Source organism: Pelodiscus sinensis, chromosome 2 (genome assembly GCF_049634645.1).
Source record: "Pelodiscus sinensis isolate JC-2024 chromosome 2, ASM4963464v1, whole genome shotgun sequence".
Lineage (NCBI taxonomy): Eukaryota > Metazoa > Chordata > Testudines > Trionychidae > Pelodiscus > Pelodiscus sinensis.
Genome location: NC_134712.1, coordinates 210,271,246 through 210,285,798, shown reverse-complemented (window position 1 = coordinate 210,285,798; position 14,553 = coordinate 210,271,246). Strand labels below are relative to the sequence as shown.

The 14,553-nt window shown below is 43.3% G+C and overlaps 1 pseudogene; it reads right to left on the bottom strand.

The window, feature by feature from the left end:
* Positions 1–4,256: 4,256 nt before the first annotated feature.
* LOC142826840 (E3 SUMO-protein ligase ZBED1-like) lies at positions 4,257–6,220 on the bottom strand (annotated as a pseudogene).
* Between the last annotated feature and the right edge of the window lie 8,333 nt (positions 6,221–14,553).

Sequence of the window (14,553 nt, the reverse complement as noted above, 5' to 3'; positions counted from 1 at the left end):
ATTTAGATTTTCTTTTTCATTGAAAAACCAAATATGAGTTGAACCTCTATAAACTGGGACTCTCTGGTCTAGCAACATCTGTGGTCCGGCAGGACCATGGTTGCTCCACAACCAGAGAGTCCTGGTGGTGGGCTGGCAGGGCAGTGGGCTGCCAACAGCAGTATCCATGTTGTGTCTCCCTTCTTACTAAATCTCTGCCTAGTCATATTTCTCTCCTTTTCAAACAATTTCTATACCTTTCTTTTTAAATTAATGCTCATCTCTAGTCTACTCATACTCCCTCCCCCCTTGCCCCACCTCCATCTCTCCATGGAGCTGGAGAGCCAGGGGAGTGAGGTGTCTAACTTGGGGGACACATCAGTGAGGGTTATTTTTTTAATTTTGTTTTTTTTTGAGCGGGGGAAGGGGGGAATTTGCCTCGCACTTTTGTGTGGCCCAACTGATTTTTCTGTCAATGGCCCTGACCCAAAAACAGTTCCACACCCCTGCTAAATAAAGACAACATTGAAATCTTTTGTATGCTCCAGTAGTCTAATATTAATAATTTAGTATTTAAGGTATTAAGAGACAAGCGAAGGCATTTTGGGTGGTTAGCTGGGGGTCCATAGAAAAGTTTACACTGAATGGGGTGGGTCATGGGCCAAAAAGTTTGAGAACCACTGCTGTAGAGTCATTCTCACTTTTTCCATGTCCTATTGCCTATTCATGGTCATTTCATAGTGACTCACCATGGAATTCTAGTTCAGCAGCTGAGCAGTCCTAAAATGCATATTATTTTCTTGCAACCTGTTTACCAACTGTTCAGTATTAGTGATCTGTCCTCTTCATTATTTACCACTCCTCCAATTTTTGTGTCATCTACACATTTTATCATTGATGAGTCTATGTTTTCTTCAAGGTCATTGATAAAAATCTTAAATAGCATAGGGATGAAACATCACTTGGGACCCTACTAAAAACACATCCATACAATCATGTTTCCCCATTTACAATTACATTTTGGGACCTATCGGTTAGCCAACTTTTAAATCCATTTAATATTTGCTTTGTTCATTTAATATCTTTCTGGGAGTTTTTTAATCACAATGTCATTCCATATCAAGTCAAAGAAGTCTAGGTGTATTAAATCAAAACTATTAGCCAAGCCAGTAATCTTATTTTTAAAAAAACCAAGTCAGTTTGACAGGGTCTATGTTTGTAAATCCATGTTGGCATTAAGTATATTACCCTACTTTAATTCTTTATTAATTTAGACCATATCAATTGCTGCACTATCTTGCTCAGGATTGATGCCAGATTGACAGGCCTATTACCCAGATCATACCATTTATCCTTTTGACATATTTGCACAATGTTAGCTTTCTTCCAGTGTCCTACAACTTCTGTGGTGTCCCCAAAACTTACTGTAAATCATTATTAATGCTCCAGTGAGCTCCTCAGCCAGCTCTTAAAAAAACTCCTGGTTGCAAGTTAACTGGACTTGCTGACTGTAAAAGTCTAACTTTAGTAGAAGCTGTTTAACAGCACAATGTCACATTGCAAGAGGCTCAACTCTTCAGCTGAAATCACATATGATATTTCCCTTCTAACTTTGTTGCATGTGTAACTGACACCAGGTGGATTTCAACCTGGGACCTCTGGAGCTGAGTAGAGGAGCTTCTCCCCTGAGCTAAAAGGTAGTTAGTGCCCAGCACATGCTGTAGAGATCTCTTGATCTTAGCTGTTGCTGTGGTCTCGATACCACTTGCATTGCTCAGTAACCACACAAGGGCTGCATCTAGACTGGCAAGTTTTTCCGCAAAAGCACTTGCTTTGGCGGAAAAACTTGCCAGCTGTCTACACTGGCCGCTTGCATTTCCGCAAGAACACTGACGGTCTCATGTAAGATTGTCAGTGTTCTTGCGGAAATACTATGCTGCTCCCGTTTGGGCAAAAGCCCTCTTGTGCAAATGCTTTTGTGCAAGAGGGCCAGTGTAGACAATGCGGTATTGTTTTGCAAAAAAAAAAAAGCCCCGATCGTGAAAATGGCGATCGGGGCTTTCTTGTGCCAATCTAGACGCGGTTTTGCACGGACACTTTTCCGTAAAAAGTGCTTTTGCGGAAAAGCATCCGTGCCAATCTAGATGCTCTTTTCCGCAAATGCTTTTAACGGAAAAACTTTTCCGTTAAAAGCATTTGCGGAAAATCATGTCAGTCTAGACGTAGCCTAGGTGTGTGGGTTACACATGCACAGTGATTAGTATTATCACTTGTTGCTTTTCTGTCCCAACAGCCTGCTCTTGCTGTGCTCTCATGCTCAGAGTCATGATGTCATCACCATTGTGTGCATCATTCCCATCTTGAACAGCTCGAACTGAATCTTTGAGAACTTCCTCTGCTTTTTGCATATGCTGCTAAAATGACCAAACCAGCTGCATTGCAATAGTGTCCTAGTGCATTTTTAACCTACCCATAATGTCTCCCACAGTAAATGCCACAACATGGCATGGAACGAAGGCCAGCTGCTTTCCTTTGCTGCTGTCACACTGCATGTACCTCAGAGGGTGTTATACCTCCTAAAGCTTTCATCCTTTCTCTTGAGGCTTCTTCTGCATACCTGAGGTCAAAACATCTGTCTAATGTGAGCTTGCTTTCCCAGTGCAGCTGCTCTCTTAGGTGGTGATCCCAAGTGCTGAAGAGTATCCTGTCCTGAATCAGAGAATCTGTCCAGACCTCAAAATTGCACATAGCAGCTAGCATGCTTAAGGCAGTAACATAGGGCTTTCTCTCCTCCCCTTTGGACTACACCTGCATCTTTGCACACTTTTGTTCTACTTCAGAGGAAAGTAGCTCTCCAGGATTCCTAGGATATTGTGAAACGTGAGGCAGCAATGAGCTTTGGAGTGCTGCAGACATTCCAGCCACATTCCCCAGGAAGGTGAAATAATAGTTTTGTTTTCCAGCTGCTACCCTCCTGCATAACCACATTTCTCTGCAGCTCAAATTCCTTCCACCAGACCCATCTTTGGCTAGGTTTGTGTCTGCAAAATCCAAGCCTCTAGGGGCTTCAGACTGTAGTTTCATGGCTTGCATGGCCAGATATGGCACGTTACGGCTGTGCAGTTCAAACACTGCCACCATGTTGCATTCTCATGAGAGAAGCTGTCTGAGCTGTTTCAAGCCTAATTCATTGTATTCCCTGTTTTCTTTGTGCCACGTCAATAAGGCTACATCTATAGAATAATAATTCTGAAATAGCTTATTTCAAAATAGCACATCTACACTGCAGGGAAGCCAGAAAATTAGTCTGAGGCAGGCTTCCCTAATGCAGACATGCTATGTCCATTTAGAGAGCCAGGAGGAATAACTTAGAATGGTCCTGGTGAGGGGCTATTTTGAAATAGCGAAAGTGGAGCAGCTACACACGCCTTATTTCAAAATAGTTATTTTTTCAGAATAGGCATTATTCTTCTTAGAATGAGGTTTACAGAAGTCAGAATAAGGCGTCCGTTATTTCAAAATTATTTCAAAATAATGGAATTGCTGTGTAAACACTCACATAGTTATTTTGGAATAATGGCCGTTATTCCGAAATAACTTTGCTGTGTTGACACACCTTAACAATCCACCCTGGAAACGTAGGCCTCTAACTCCAGTTCCACTGATAATACTTTAATATTGATTTATTTTTTGTTCTAATGTTGTGTAACACATGGGTGTAGTGAAGAATGGGAGAATCTTGTAGAAGTAAGCTAATTACCCTTAAATAGGTGTAAGTCCTAATTATTAGAGGGTAAACCAATTACCAAAGCCTGTATTCAATCTTCAATTTAACTAATGAAGTTCTATGTAGAAAACAAAAGGGGTCATGTGAGTCAAACAATATCATCTGCTGAGTAACCTCTAGTGCAGGTTTGAAAGCAGATCCTAAGTAGATGACCTACTCTTGAGTTCCCTGTGGGAAGCCCACTGACAAATTTTGAGTGAGCTTTCTTGTGTGTCTATACTGAGGTTCTTGGAATCCATGGCAAAAACTATTGTGGAAAGGAAAGTTTTCTTCACAACTAACCTCTGGATCTCTGAGTAAGGCTGTGAAATTACTTATTGAACTATTATGCAGCTCAGATGCTCTATTCAGATTTTAATTACCTGCAGATGTCTATTTTGTATTCCCATTGTTGGTGGCCATAATGTGCATTACTGCCTCTCCATAGTCATTTACATAGATAAGAGTCAAAATGTTTCCTGTTTGTGGTTTTAAAGTCCCATTGCACCATTTTAAACCAGCTCTAGCATTTATTACAGGAATGCATTTTAAAAAGCAGGCTTTCAATATAAAAATATACTTTTATACAAAGTATTGTGGCATATTCTAAACATTTTTTCTAATAAAAAGTGAAGCAACCACCTCTCCATGTGTGACAAAATAATAATTAGTTAGTAATCTCAGAGTTGATGTCTGCTTTCTAAGAAGTGTAACAATTGCAAAATCAGAAATGTATGGCATTGAGAGAAGAAAAAGTGGGTTCAAAAAAGAATGAGATAAGTGCATGCGGGATAGGTCTGTCAATGACTGTTAGACATGATGGTGAAGGACACAATCCTCCAATGTCCCTAAATCTCTAACTGCAGAAGCTAGGTCTGGATGATTTAATGTTTCTAGCTTTTGCAGTTTTTCAAACTCCTTATCTGTTGGCATTGATAGATGGTGCTTTTGAAGAGCTAATGTGGATGTGATAGCAGCTTTATTGTGAAGCAGGCACTGAATCATAGCCAATGTGGAATTCCATCTGGTTGAACTATCTTGTACCAGATGTTCTTGTTTCTGTCCATTTGCAGCTTGTTGTATTCCTAGCTCTGTACTGTTAGCTGGACTGTGTCTGAAATGACCCACACGTTTTCTACATTTTCCCAGCACATTTTCAAAACCACCATCACTGAGTGCTACAGTAATGGATTGCTGCAGACTGTGAGTAACACATGTCATGTGTTCAAAAGGCAAGTGACTGACCGCTGCTACCATGTTATGTGCACTATCAGTAGTAATTGCTGTCACCTTTTCTTGAATATTCCAGTCTTTCGCAACATCCATGAAACACTCTGCACATGCTTCAGCATAATGTCTCTCTTTAGTATGAGTTACTGTTACAGCAAGCCACTGTAGTGTTCGTGTAGCATCAATCAGATGTGCCAAGATGTGACACCAAGATAGCAATGATTGCTCAAGGATGATCAGTGATCACCAGTCAAACAACAGCCAGTGCAATTTTCAGAAGCTCCAACTTTGTAGTCTTTTCATTGTCATATAAGTCATTTATTTGTGATGCAGTGGTTCCTCCGGAGGGCAAGGTGTATGACTGATTGGAAGATGCTATTTGAATAATATCTTTTAGTCCTCTGTCATTTACAATGTTGTATGGTCTGCAGTCCATAGCTAATCACTTTGTAATAGCATTGGTTAAGGTGTTGTATTTTGTTTGATCCATGCGCTTGTAGCGATCCTGAAACTCTGTAATTGTCCTTTTTGGTGGCTGGCTGGACTCATTTGCTGCTGGTGGATTATCTGTAGCACAAGATCAGAAGGCAAAAGCATGCTTAGCACATAGTTGGTACTGAAGACTTGAAGTGCTTCAATGGTATTGGAACTCAAACTTGTAGTAGCTACAGATAACAGTCCTTTTAGGCAAAGAATGATCTGGAAGTATTTTAAACATAAACTTCCCATTCAAAATACCTGAACTGTTGCTGCTTTGATCCATTAACTTTGCCTGATATTTTATCACTATAGATCATGAAAACACAGCAGAATTGTGTCAATATCTGAAATAATTCAATACATTTTTCTATAAAATCATCATCAATATATTTGTGTCCAATTCAAAAGGGTCCTTTTTCATTTCAGCCCCAGCTGCAGGCGGCACAGGGCTGGAGGGGGGTAGACTCTGAAGTGGGCACTGCAGAATTGGGAGGGGACTCAGCCCCCAACTACAGATGACACTGGGCTTGGGGTGGGGGGGTCAGCCCCCAAGCTTGTGGGAGGGGTAATTCCTGGGGTGGGGGTGGCAGGTAGACTTCACCATGAGCAGTGCAGAGTTTGGGAGGGGGGAGTCAGCCCCAGAATCAGCCCCCCCGTTTTATCTTTAAAAATATGGTCACCTGGGAGGGGAGAGGGACAGGTGTCAGGGTCTTTACTTCTTGCTTACTTCTCCACTGGAGCTGGGATCACGTCTTCAGGTTTTTTTCTTTCTGGCTGCTTCATTTTTCTGTGCGCCCTCTGCTGACGGTTTTCATTACTGCACTTTACCAGAGAGTCTCCCGAGAAGCTCATGCTGGTTTGCAGCCCTCTGCAGATTAGCACACAGTAATTTTTTTAACACTGTTAATTCTGCCCTACCTTAATTGCAGGTGTTAACGTGCGTTAATTGACAGCCTTAATCATAATCTTTGGTTTGCAATATGCTTTGAGAACCTTCCGAATGAAAGGTGCTGTATTTATGTAAGTTTTATAGTAGCACTTGTGCTCTGTGTATATTGGCAAAACTCTACAATCTCAAAGAATTAATAGACACAAAATAGATATTAGAAATGGTAACACACAGAAACCTGTAGGGGAACATTTTAACATGCCTGGACACTCATTAATGGACTTAAAAGTAGCCATTCTTCTTAAAAGTAAGAATTTCACAAGCCAGCTATAGTGAGAGAGTGCAGAAGTGACTTTCATATGTAAATATGACACCTTCTCACTTGGTTTGAACAAAGACTTGAACTGGTTAACTTATTATAACACCAGCTTTCCTTACATTCAACACCCTAATGACATCAAAAGGAAAGTATGGGATACTTCTAGCCCACTCAATAAATCTCATTAGCACCAGGACTATATTGACAGGTAATTTTTCCCCTTTCTTCTTTCCCTTCTTATTTTGAGGGTTTTCCCTCCCCTTTTTTTCTACTCAAGATTATCTCTTCTGAAGAAGTGGTTTTTTGTCACAAAAGCTCATGATACTGTATATATATGACTAGTTTTTTCAAAAAGTTGTTTTTATAGCATATCCATGTAAGTTAGAGGTTGTCATTAATTTGCTAGATTGTAAACTTCAGGGGGTAGCTGAGTTAGTCTGTACAGGATAAACTTAAAAAACAAAAACTGCTCTGGTAGCACTTTATAGACTAACAAAACATGTAGATGGTATCATGAGCTTTCAGAGGAACAGCCCACTTCTTCAGATGACCAGAGTTTTTTGCTAGATTGTGTGATTCCTGTGATAAGGATGAGATAAGTAATATGCATAAAAGGAGTTAATCTAGAGTTGTAGGAATAAGATTTGCAGCATGCAGCGTGACAACTTGAGATTTTGAAAAGTGTGTCACGTGTCCACCAATAAATCACAATCAGAGAGAGAAAAGTGGCAAAGTTCACCTCATCTAATTCTCAGCACGCTCACAGGCCCAAACTCAAATTGTTTTTGACAGGTAGACAGAATGGAAATGGAAATAGGTCAGAGCACAGCCCTGGGAATGAACCCTGAATTCCAATCAGTGTAGCAGCACAGTTGCATTATTAATTACCTAGGTGAATGTTTACGTACAAACCTCCCCTCTCTTTTCCCTGCACCCTATCCGTAGCAAAAGGAACTGAAATATCTGTGTAGAAATATGCCCAATGTTTATTTTATGGGAAGGAAACATTTTCCTTTCCTGTTGCACAGATAAAGAGGGATGTAAAAGAATAAATAATGAACAATCAATGATAGCAAGTATTAGCTATGAAATTATGGTGGACATAGCTATGATTCCATTTTCTGTGACAGCTAGAGGACAGAGCTATCAGGGATTCAAGGCTCTTCTTTTGCTTTCATATGTCTATAAAGTGCCATGTAGCTCAAAATAAGCTATGCAATTCAAGCTACACACATTGCATAGCATATTTCAAGAGTCTATTTTGAAATCTGGCACTGTCTACACAGCGCCAAATTTCGAAATAGACCACTATTCCAACAAGTCCTCGTGGAATGAGGTTGACCGGGACATCAGAATAGCAAGCCCATTATTTGAAATATATTTTGAAATAACAGGTTTGTTGCTAAGACGCAGAAAATGTTATTTCAGGATACTGGATGTAACCCGAAATACTGCCTCTGTCTAGAAGTACCCATAGAGGTTTCTGTTTGTTCTTTCATTGTTAGTTCCATCTCCTCTTAAGTTACAATAAATTATCCAGACAGTTATTAAATGTTTTGCACTCCATTTTATAGAGAAAATAGCTGGTATAAGTATCCTTTTTCTATGTCTATGGGTACATCTCACTGAATAGCAGACAGCTCTCACTTTGGGGAAGAGAACAAAAATTGGGGCTGGGTCGCCATCTTCTTCACCCCTCATTGTTCTGGCCACATAACTGCATAAATCAGCTTTCATTGTTCTGATCATGTTATAAACAGGTAAACTTTCATTGCTCCTGCTTCTTCCTCATCCAGACAGACTCTAAGGCTATATCTACGCTACAGTGATCTATCAGAAAAAGGTATGCAAATTGCGGTATGCAAATTGCGTACCTTTTTCTGATAGGTTTTTCAGAAGAGGCTTTTCCGAAATTTGGCCCATCTACACTGGGCCAAATTTTGGAAAAATCTCCTCTTTCGGAAGAGCCCTTCTTTCTCATAGGAGGAGGAATACAGGGCTTCCGAAAGAGGGCATCTGCTCTTCTGAAGGAAGAAAAAAAAAAAAAGGCAGAAGAGCAGATGTATTCCCTGGACGTGGTGGAGCATAGAGTAGACATACCCTAAGTCTCCTGGTGGGACCAGCTGTTGTGAAGAGTATGGGACATAACCTGACAAAGCTGGGAGGGTATGTCTACACTACAGCGCTAATTCGAACTCACTTAGTTCGAATTAGTTAATTCGAACTAAGCTAATTCGAATTAGCACATCCAGACTTAAAAACTAGTTCGAATTAGCATTTTTCTAATTCGAACTAGCATGTCCACACTGAGTGGACCGTGAACAGAGGTCAAGGATGGCTGGAAGCAGTGCCGGCAGGGCATCAGGTTAGGACTTAGAGCGTGGAGCTGCTGCCTCAGGCTAGCCGAGGGCTCTGCTTAAAGGGACCCGACCCCCACCCTGGACAGACAGTTCTCAGGGGTTCCCCGCTTGCAAAGCAGTCCTGGCTTGGAGTGCCCTGAGTGCCCACACTTGGCACATCACAGCACTCCGCCATCAGCCCGGCTGCACTTGCCGCAGTCTGCCATCCGGGGGGGGGGCAATACAGGGGGCTGCAGGAGAGCTTCCACCCCGAGGAGCCCGCAGAGCCACCCCAGTCCTCCCCATCGGGGGCTCGTACCCCATTCCTCCCTCACCTCCTTCCACTTACCCCTCCCTAGCCCCCTTCCTGATGTACAAAATAAAGGACACGTGTGTTCAAAAATAGAATCTCTCTTTATTGAACAAAACTCGGGGAGACTGGGAAAAGGAGGTGGGAGAGGGGAAGAGAGAGGGTGGGAGAGGGGAGGGCAACTAAAATGATCAGAGGTTTGGAACAGGTCCCATATGAAGAGAGGATAAAGAGACTGAGACTTTTCAGCTTAGAGAAGAGGAGACTGAGGGGGGATATGACAGAGGTCTACAAAAGCATGAGTGGTGTGGAGAGGGTGCATAAAGAACAGTTCTTCATTAGTTCCCATAATAGAAGGACTAGAGGACACCAAAGGAAAGGAATGGGTAGCAGGCTTCAAACTAATAACAGAAAGTTCTTCTTCACAAAGCAAATAGTCAACCTGTGGAACTCCTTGCTGCAGGAGGCTGTGAAGGCTACAACTAGAACAGAGTTTAAAGAGAAGTGAGATAAAGTCATGGAGGTTGGCTCCATGGAGTAGCCAGGGGGTAGAAATGGTGTCCCTGGCCTCTGTTTGTGGAAGGCTGGAGATGGATGGCACGAGACAAATGGCCTGGTCATTGTCTTCGGTCCATCCCCTCCAGGGTCCCTAGTGTTGGCTGCTGTTGGCAGACAGGCTACTGGGCTAGATGGACCTTTGGTCTTACCAAGTACGGCCATTCTAAGCTCAGGGCTCAGGGTCGGGGGTCTCACTGGACCACCCTGATTTTCATGCAAACCTGCTCCTGGGTGGCCAGGCTGGCAGCTATCCTGCCCTAGACGGCCACTTTCCTGTGCCTAGTGCGGAGGTCGTGGATGAGGTCCACGATGTCCGCACTAGACCAGGTGGGTGCTCGCCTCTTGCGGGCCCGGGTAGGCTCCCGGGAGCTGCCAGCCTGGTCCCGGGAAGAGGCGGAGAGCTGGGTGGCAGCGGATGGCTGGCTCGAGCCGTGCCAGGTGCAGGGTCTGCTGGCTGGGTGCTCGCAGGCTTGCACCTGGCATGGGCACCGTAGCCAGCCCGTGCCCCTTTAAGGGCTCTGGGGCTGGGAGGGGGGGCAGAAGAGTTTCCCTGCTGGTGCCCAGAGTGGCCACCAGGGCAAGCTGGGGAGGGCTAGCCTCCCACTAGTTCGAATTAAGTGGCTACACAGCCCTTAAATCGAACTAGTTAATTTGAACTAGGCGTTAGTCCTCGTAGAATGAGGTTTACCTAGTTTGAATTAAGCGCTCCGCTAGTTTGAATTAAGTTCGAACTAGCGGATCGCGTGTGTAGCGCCTATCAAAGTTAATTTGAACTAACGTCTGTTAGTTCGAATTAACGTTGTAGTGTAGACATACCCGGACAGATAAGTTACAGTCATTTTGTAGTCTGGTCTGCAACATGGCATTAGGCAACCTTTACCTTCTTATAGCAGAAATTCACATCGCTTCCATTAGGAATCCTGAAGTTGGTTCTAAGCTCTAGTGATTACTTTTAAATCCCTCCCTACCTTCCTGGCACCAACTCATTCTTTTGCCCATTTATCTATTCCAATACCTAGATGGCCAACTGGAATGCACAGACCATTTTCAACTGCTATTTCCAGTAACAAAACCAACTACCATGGTTGGTTTTAAAGCCTTTTTTGTACAAAGTTGATTCTGAAAGTGGGGGTGAGGGAGTATAAAAACGTAATGAGGTTTTCCTATATTGAAATATTCCTCTAGGGTAACTGATGGAAATAGAACATTTCAATTTTTGAGGAGTGATGATCCCATTAATAACTATCCCTCTTGGTGAGAGTTCTGGTGGTAGTAATATGGAGACAGATGCTGGCTTTCAACTTGGGGTGTGTCTAGACTACCTAGTTTTGTCGACAAAAGTGGACTTTTGTCGACAAAACTATACCAGCGTCTACACTACCGCTGAGTTCTGTCGACATAACGTCGACAGAACTCAGCAGTTTTGTCGACGCTGGTAAACCTCATTTTACGAGGCATAACACCTTCTGTCGACAGAACTCTGTCAACAGAAGGTGTTATTGCCTGTAACATTGCGTCCAGACTACGGAGTTCTGTCGACAAAGCAGCTTGCTTTGTCGACAGAACTCAATGTGTCTGGACGCTCTTTGTCGACGGAAGTTTTGTCGACAGTATCTGTCGACAAAACTTCCGTCGACAAAACGCGGTAGTCTAGACGTACCCTTGGAAAGAAGCTCTGGCCAATGGTGGCATAGCAGGTGTGGGGCAAGGGCATAACTTGGGCAGATGGGGCTGACAGCCTGGCAGTATGAATAGGGAATCTGATGACTAAAACAAAGGAAGATTGTAGCATGTAGGTCCTATGTCAGCCATAATGTTTTGTGAATCTAACTTTTGGATCCTGCACTTAAGTGCTACCGTGGCAGGTGGATGCATTATCTATTGCATGATAGTCAGATATGATTTATTATTTTTATTGAATCATCAACTATGCAGGTCAGAATGAAAAAGCTTCATGGACTGTTTACAGTATGGTTCTATTACTTACATAGCACTCGTAGCATATATAGGGTATTACATTCACTGGCTACTCCCATTCTGAACACAGTTGAGAAGAAGTAAGTGTATTAGTAATATAACATTAATCATCTTAGAGTGTGGCCAGCCACCAGCTTGAGGAAAATAAATGTGAATAAGGAAGGAATCCAGAGCCCTTTCTGAAGCTATTTAAAAGAGGAAAGGCTTCTGCTTTGCTGGCAGTTATTAACAGGCAGGATGCATCTTCTGTTTGGCGAGCCAGAAATGCCATTTCCCATCAACAGCACTCATCACTGCCCAGTTCTGATCATCTCCCAGGGGGAGTTACAGCTATTCATCTGGTTTGGTTTTCTACAGACACAGGTGACCTTTTGCACTCAACCTGTGGCTGGCAGTTTAATCAAATAACTTGTCTAGTAATGACCCTGGGAAGCACATTGAAAAAAGCAATCCATCCCTCTCTGGCAGAAACTTGGAGCTGTAGTATTCATTACTGCTGTCGGGTTCTGCTATTTGATAGTTCCAGTTTCCTCTCCTGCATTTCTGACTGGCTTTGCTTTTCACTAAGGACCTAAATGCCACCACATGCAATTCCTTCTTTTTAGGACATGATAATCATGTCTGTCCTTGTTGCAGTTTAATGGGAGGATGCACTGTAATAACACAGTCCTAGAACTGCAGAATCAAACCTGCACCTGAGCCTTCTTTGAACTGCATTAGAAATGGGGAGGTAACTTCATTCTTACTGAATTTCTGATGGCTTTTATCTCACTGATAGGACAAGGTAGGGGAAGAAATGTGTTTTATTGGCCCAAACTCTGTTAATAAAAAACAAGCTTTCAAGTTACAAAGAGTTACAAGTCACCTGAATAAGAATTCTGTGCAGTTTGAAAGCTTGTCTCTTGCACCAGAAGAAGTTGGTTGAATAATATATATTCTCTAACCTAATCTTGCTAATCTCACTACCATGACCATCACAGATACCATAACACTTTATCTCATTACCTTAGTTCATCACTTCATTCACATTCTTGTGGCTCATAGTGTGTAAAAATATCTAATGTTCCAGGTCACATGGGCATTATTGCTATTTACTTCTTTCTGTTGGGGTTGTGCCCAATGACCCCAATTAGGCTCCATCATTGCAAATGCTGTGCAAATGCACAGGAGCTGGAGAGTTCATATTCTCACAAAGAGAAACAGAAGACAAAGAGGGTATGAGGAAGGGGGGTGCAAATAAAGTGATCAGGCAGGCTTGTTAACTTCCTATCTCCTGTCTGTCATGGAGCAGGAGTGGGGTAAGAGGGAAAAGTAGAGATTGGATGAATAGGATCAAGGGAGTGGGGACACTGCTGGGGATGGAAGGAGAGGGAGGGGATCATGGAAACCAGGGAGAGTGAGGTTTGTGGTGAGGGGAGGAGGAGGAGGAATTTGGGGCAATCAGGAGACAAAATACTAGTTTAAAGCTAATGTTACAAAAAGCCGTCTCCTGCCATTAATGATGTCCAGGGGTGTGTTCTTTGTGAGGGGGCATAAAAGAAATGGGGGTCCCATCTGAGCGTCTCATGCCCTGTTGTTGCTCACTGGGATTGGCTGCAGCCCTCAGAACAGTTCAGCATCTCTCTGCTGAGAGAAGGGGGATAGAGAAGGGACTCTAGAGCTTCTGAAGTAGGGACTGACTTCATCTGCTCAAGTCTGGCTCCTGGGGAGTTGTGAGGAAAGCAAAGTTCCCAGCTCGGCTTCTCCTATGGCTGTTGATCGGCAATGCGATTATTGCCAAGTAAAGCTAATTTTGAAATGTGCCTATAACTAGGTGACTTCATAACAGAAAGTCTGAAGGGCTGGCATGCATCTGAATTATATAATCATCTTCTGTCTACTACCCCTGACATGCTGGTTCGGAAAAACAAGCACCCTTGTACCATCTGCCTGGATTGCCCTAGTTCAGTGACCCTGGATGATAGGGAAGGTGTCACACGCAAGCCTCTATGGAACACTATTCCTGAATGTGGCTCATCTGTAGCTTAAGGAATTTGTAGAAATTTTGATACTTTATCAATAAGGGAGGCCAGAGAAATGCTGCTCTTTTCTACTATAGCCAATGTGAAATCATGCCTAGAAGAACTGCTCCAGATAATGAACCATTTAGTCAGCCAAGACTGTTTTCACCCATCGAAGATGTAGTGATAGGCCTTTTTTCACAATTAAGATGGACCCGAGGTGGGAGTGTGATGGGGTGGACAGAGCCCGACCTCCCTACTGGAGGCCTTTCAGCACCCTAGCCAGCAGCAGGAAGAGTGGAGAGGTCCTCTGAGCAGGGTAGAAGGGCAGCCTATCAGGGTACAGCAGGCTGCTATATAAAGAGCTGCTAAGTGAAGGCCAGGCAGTTCCATCCTGGAGCTCAACCCAGGCAGACCTCTGGACTGACTGGGAACATCAGCACCTGGGCCAGCTCCGAGTGGGAGCTGAGCCTTTTGAACTAAGCAGGGCTAGATCCTTTGGCAAAAGGCTAGCCTGCAGCGACTCGGAGGACCCCTAGGCAAGGGGGAACTCTGCACCTCGGCCACAGATTGGACTGTGCCTCGCCTCTGAGCAGGCAAGGTAATTATTGTGAGACTCCTTTTAGCCACCAAGGGGTGCTCACAGACGGGACTGAAACTGTTACAGGGAGTCATACTGTTCCCTCCCTCCAATGAAATTCAGATT